Consider the following 6595-nt stretch of genomic DNA (forward strand, 5'->3'; position numbering starts at 1 on the left):
AAGAAGAGACACCATGCAGAATAATTATCCGAGAGCCTACCCCAATGAGAACTTTAAAACCGCCAGTACAATCACTCACTTTCCAGCAGATCTTCTTGGAATGATTCTAATTGACCCATGTTTCATCAAGGCAATACACCGTTCAACTACCTCCTTCTCTAGTATGCTGAACCTATGTCACTTCTGTGAACTAAGAACTCTCTTCTTAACAATTCTGGAAACAACGTCTTTTAAAATTTTTTATCTTGACGAAGTGCTTACCATTGAAGCCTTCATAACTGTAATACGTTGTTGTTATGTTGGGCATCCATCATTCACATGGAGCACTTTAAAACATCGTTGTTAAAACCATCAATTTGTGTTACAGGTTCCTTGCGATTTCGATGCTTTCCAGGCGACACGAAACCACCTGTCTCTATGGTTCCTACAGCTCTGATAATTTCGTTTACAATTCTCTTTACAGTTCTCTCGCCAACACCACATGGTTCTGGAGACTTTTCTTGTGTTTTCCAATGTCAACAGTAGGAGACCTGCTTTTAAATTCACGTTTGAAAAAGTAATAAACGTGGTAAATAATCCACCTCTCCTGCTTGTGAAGCACTTCACATTTATTGCCGTCGCCTGACTTTTCTTTTAATCTCACTTAAACATTTCCAATGTACACATTCACAGCTATACTGCTACAAGAGAAAAAAGGAAACAAAAACATTGATAGTTGAATGAATAATTCGGTTGTCGCGAAGTAGAGCAACAGTACAGCACATAGGAGCGAGATTCTCGATCTCTAGCTGTTAAGTCTCTGCTAGCCGCTCGAACAGAGAATGAATAGTATTGGCCGCCAGTGGCTAGTGGAGGGGGATGCAAAGAACGGCTGAAAATTGGGCCGCGTTCTTGCATGACCCGGACTCTGTAAAAAGGACGTCTGTCTATCAGATGTATACATGAGGATTGCAGTACCTCACAGACACCTGTCGCTAACTTAGAATTGCTGTAGCTATGAAACTGAAGACTCTATTGTATGCCCAAGATGCGGCAGAAGAATGGAGTACGTCGCCCAAATATTCGATTGTGTAGAGGAAAGTGTCGAAACAGGATTGACATGTTTCATCATCATAACATATAAGATGTAAGTCCTCTAATGACTGAGTGGTTGGCTGTTAACGATCGCAAGTAGATAGTGGTCTAAGTCACACGCAGAACACTGAGCTGTATGTGAGTGGAAACCAGATTATGCCCCACAACTGGTGCACTCCAACAGAACAACGGAAAAAATGGTAAATGATCTACAGAAACATCTCTCTCCCTCTCTCTCTAGAATGCATCATCAGTCTACCATTAAATCATACCTCGTTTCAACTCCATCTCAACCGATTGCTCCATCCACTTTCTGTCAACCTTCAACGCAATTGCAAATACGTTTAGAGGCAGATGGTTCCCTTTAGTCCAGAAAAGTATCAAAGACAGCAGTCAACTCGTGTGTTATCTTAAAGGAAATACAGTAGAATATTGCCATAAAGCAACTGTTTGCTAACTGACACCACAAGCTTGTGATTTGCGGAGAGTACGGAGAACCACATTGTAAATACTGTTTGTTAGTGTTTAAAGCACCTAATCTGTCCTGCACAGGTTCAAATATGCGATCCATTCTGTAGCTGCATATTGCAGTCACCCCAGCTCGTAACACAACAGTATTTAGCGAAGGACACACAGCTTCCCGCAGGCAGCTAAAGAGCGTTTATTACGAGCGGGGGTGACTGCAATATACGAGGGTTGCCCAGAAAGTAATGCACTGCATTTTTTTCTCATCCAAAAACAATGCTACGAATGAGAAACGTAACGTATGTAGTATTTGAAGTGAGTACACCACGTTTCCGTCACTTCCAACAAATAGCGTAGCCGAAGGACAGTTTCAAAATGGTGTCAGGAGGTAATGTAAGTTGCACGCAACATGCCGTCATTGAATTTCTCACTGCAGAGAAAGAAACTGTAGGGAGTATTCACAAAAGCTTGTGCAAAGTCTATGGAGCATGTGCTGTCGACAGAAGTATAGTTAATCGCGGGGTACGAAGGGTGAGGTCATCAGAAGGCGGTTCGGTGGAGCTCTACGATTTACAGCGGTCAGGGAGACCATCCACGGCTGTAACACCTGACACACCTGACCTCCGAGCGGTTCTAGGCCCTTAAGTCTGGAACTGCGCGACCACTACGGTCGCAGGTTCGAATCCTGCCTCGGGCATGGATGTGTGTGATGTCCTTAGGTTAGTTAGGTTTAAGTAGTTCTAAGTTCTAGGAGGCTGAAGACCTCAGATGTTAAGTCCCATAGTGCTCAGAGCCATTTGAACCATTTGAACATCTGACCTAGCCCCCTCAGACTTCCACTTGTTTGAGCCATTAAAGGATGCCATTCGTGGAAGACATTTTGAGGACGATGAGGAGGAGATTCGCACAGTGAAGTACTGGCTATGACACCAAGACAAGCGTTGGTACCGACAGGGCACACACCCTTGTTTAGCGCGGGAGGAAGGCCATAGGACGGGATGGAGATTACGTGGAAAAAACGGGTGTGTACATGAAACACCATTCTTTCGTGTGTGTAATTCTCATGATGTTCAACAAAGAATTGTTGCAGAAAAAAATGCGGTTCATTACTTTCTGATGATACCTCACACAACTGCAGAATGGATCACGTGTTTGACCCTGTGCAGGACAGATTAGGTGTTTTAAACCCTAGCAAGTAGTATTTACAGTGTGGTTCTCTGTACTGTCCGCCAATTACAACCTTGTGCTGTCAGCTAACAAGCAGTTGCTATATGGCAACAGTCTACTGCATTTCTATTGAGGTAATAGCGATACACACTAGTTGATGGTTTTGTGTTCAAAAGAGAACCATCCGCCTCTAAACTTATTTGCATCTGCGTTGAAGGATGACAGAAAGTGGATGGAGTGATGGGTTGAGATGGATTTCTAATGAGATATGATTTAACCATAGACTGATGATGCAGTCTAGAAAGAGATGTTTTTGCAGCTCATTTAACTATTCTTTCCGTCGTTCTGTCGGGTGCATCAGTAGTGTGGCATAACCTGTGTTCCACTCGCATACAACTGTGTGTTCTGTGTGTGACTTAGAGCACTATCTACTTGCGATCGTTAACAGCAAATCTCTCAGTCATCAGGCGACTTCCACCTCACGTGTGACGATGATGAAACATGTCTATCCTGTATCGACACTTTCCTCTAGACGAACGAAGATCCAAGCGACGTACCCCATTCTCCTGGCGCATCGTGGAGATGAAATCGAATCTCCAGTTTCATAACTACGCTCATTCTAAGCTATCGACAAGTGTTTGTGAGATAGTGCAATGCTCATGTATACATCTGCTAGACAGATGTCCTTTTTACAGAGTTAGTGGCGGCAAGACTGCTGCTGTGTGATTGCCTGTTTCCTTGTAAGAGGTACCATCCGTTACTAACGATCATTTTATAGGAGTGATGCAAGCATAGTACAATTTCTCTGTGTTTTAAGAAAGCTTTTTGTTCACTTTACAGTTTATCACAGTAGTTTATCATAGAGAAACTTGGAAGAAGAATATGTATCGTGCGCTGGAAATATATTTCCTACCTTGGAACATTAACAGCGTTGCATTCCAGATGGCTAATAGGTCCGAAACCGCAACGATCTAACATTGCAGTGTTGTTAAGTCCAGAACCATGTAGCCTTAGGAGTGCATGTGTTCACGTTCTCCGTTACCAATACCGTCGTGGTACTGACCACAGACACTAGAAAAATACTTTAGAATTTATAGCGCAACTCATTTACGTAAAATGCTTCAAACTCCGGCTGTCTGGTGCTCAATCATGCATAAAAACTACCAGTTTCTTCTTCTTAACCTTCTGTTACGTCATCACAACACTTTCATATCTAGTATACACCGATAAGGGATGCTAAACTCCTCGACATGCAAGCATCTGGAGAAATCTTGTGCTGCCGCCCGCGATTAGCCGAGCGGTCTTAGTACCTGTGAGTAGTTTGGAGACACGCAGCAGTGCAGTAGCAAAGTCCTTGTCCTTCTTTCAGTTCCCTCTGTCTTTTATACTACTTTTTGTTTCAGAGAAAGCTTCGTTTCGGCGCTGGCCTTATACATCATACACCATTGGCGCAGCTATGCCAAAATGTCAAAAAAGACGTTTCTGTCGCTTTAACTCAGCTGCACGTGTTTCACCATGGGGTGCAGGAGGTGGCAGATATAGCGCTCCCGATTTGTGTTCAGTTACGACTTAAATTAGGATGATCACATGCACTAAGCTGCAGGGAGGGCGGGGCAGAGACTGAGGAACACTTACGACAAGCATAGGGACTGTCTAAAACCAAGTTGGAGTTTATTGTAGCAGATAGGTTCGAAAAAAGATGACACTTCGAGATGTGAGAGTGCCACGATTATGATTCACTAGTGGCTGTAATCATTGAAAGACATCACCATAGTACCCAACACACGTATTTGGTTTAATGGAAAGACTTGATTCCAAATTGGAGACAGCATTTCTACCAGAAAGCGTAACTCTATAGACCTGAAAAGCCAGTGTACATTTCTTATGACCTCAATCTAGCATTGCTTTATAAAGTGATTTATCGCATAGCACACCACTACTGTATGTGATCATTCATAACCATCCATCACCTATAAATTAGTGGATATATCGCACAACTTGTTACATGGCATCAGGACAGAATCCATTACAAATACTGAAGAAATATCTAGCGGCGGCGTGAGGGAGTTGCAAATACCGGCTTCATACCATGTTCCTTCGCCGAATCACATCGTAAATTCGGTGATTTTATTACGAGCTTACACTGCCGGCGACGTGCACTCGCACTTTTGGTGTGTTTATACACACTCGGCTATCGTCATATTTTTGTGTGGAAAACCACTTCATTCGGAAGCAATATCATACCTCGATTTATAAAGCTTGTTTAGTTTTTAAGATGGATTTTGTTAGTGATACTTGTGTGCACATGTGGAACCAAGACTGTGACAGTGGCTCTGAGCATTATGGGACTTAACATCTGTGGTCATCAGTCCCCTAGAACTTAGAACTACTTAAACATAACTAACCTAAGGACATCACACACATCCATGCCCGAGGCAGGATTCGAACCTGCGACCGTAGCAGTCGCGCGGTTCCGGACACTGTGACAGTAACATAGCCATTGCATCAGGTGTTTTTTTAATAGCTGGTCAGTTATTAGATGATTGTCTTTCTTCCTAAGACACACTGGTACCACTCCCAAGAAAAACAAATGAGACATGTCAATCTATTACGGATTTTGGCACAGTTCTGTTTCGTATCTCCAGGATTCAGTTGTTGGTGAAGTAGGCCTATTATACTCCGTTGTAGTAGAAGATGCGTGACAGATTCGCTGTGAACAGCAAGCAGCCTTCTGAAGTATGTGTGTGTTCCCACATGTGCAAAGAAATTGACTATGTCCTGTCGCAAGGAAGATATGGATTGACGTGGATAACTGAAATAGCCATAAGGGGAATGAAAACCGTGTTTACTTGGAAAATTATGTCCTGTCATAAGAATGGTACATATATTTCTACTTCTATCAAGTATCAAGGACATTTTGCTTTGATATTCAGCTATATTTTTGATTACTCTGGCTTTCATTTCTGCAACAATATGACTTAATACGTTGACACATGCAAACCTGGAATGAAGAATACGGCTCATATCCACTCCTTTTAACTTCTGACTCAAAATCCTATAGTGGTTGATTTATTTATTTTTTTCAACTTTGTAGGCATTGCTAAGAACAATAGCTGTTACTGACTTGTGATTCTACAGTGCTTTAACGCAGATTCCAAAGATTTTTCACCTTGAAGAAAACACTACAGGCCGATATAAAATCTTTTTGCTCTTTTCCCGCTTTATCTTCATCATTCACTGGAAAGGTTGTTCCAGAATGAGTTTTGTAAAGTTCATTCTTGGTATTTTTATGTTTCTGTTTACATAATTAGAATCTTCGAACGTGTTATGTGAAACGAGGTGTATGGGCGATGTAGAATCATTTCGATAGGTCGAAAGAGAAAACATCAACAAAGAGTCAGGAGTGAGAAGACAGAGAGTGGAGGTCATTGTTGTGACGGAGTGTTGGTGAGTGGTGAGAAACGTGGTGTCTGTGGTTGGTGAAATACGTCAGTGTTTGGAAAATGCTAGATTTATGATCTCAGTGTTTACCGGGGTAAGACCTAGTAACTTTACGTGTCGCGTTGCTCATTTGCCGGAACCGTGGTCTGACTCATTAAATGTAAAACACTTTGATATGTAGATCGGAAAGCTATGTGCACGCCGTAAAGATACTGTTTTCGATTGTAGGCAACATAAAATCTTTTGTGCATACCACGGGCTGTAAAATGAAACATAATATGGTTACACATTTTCGTGTCGTGTATTGATATGAAGAACTCTGAATTTATGATGTGCTGATTACCGCGTAATTGAGGTGATTGTGTTGACAATTGCTTGCGGTACTTATTGTTATTCTTAAACAACTGACAAATGATTTACAGTACAACTGATTTACTTTCACAGTGCG

The sequence above is a fragment of the Schistocerca serialis genome, unplaced genomic scaffold (assembly GCF_023864345.2).
Source record: "Schistocerca serialis cubense isolate TAMUIC-IGC-003099 unplaced genomic scaffold, iqSchSeri2.2 HiC_scaffold_868, whole genome shotgun sequence".
Lineage (NCBI taxonomy): Eukaryota > Metazoa > Arthropoda > Insecta > Orthoptera > Acrididae > Schistocerca > Schistocerca serialis.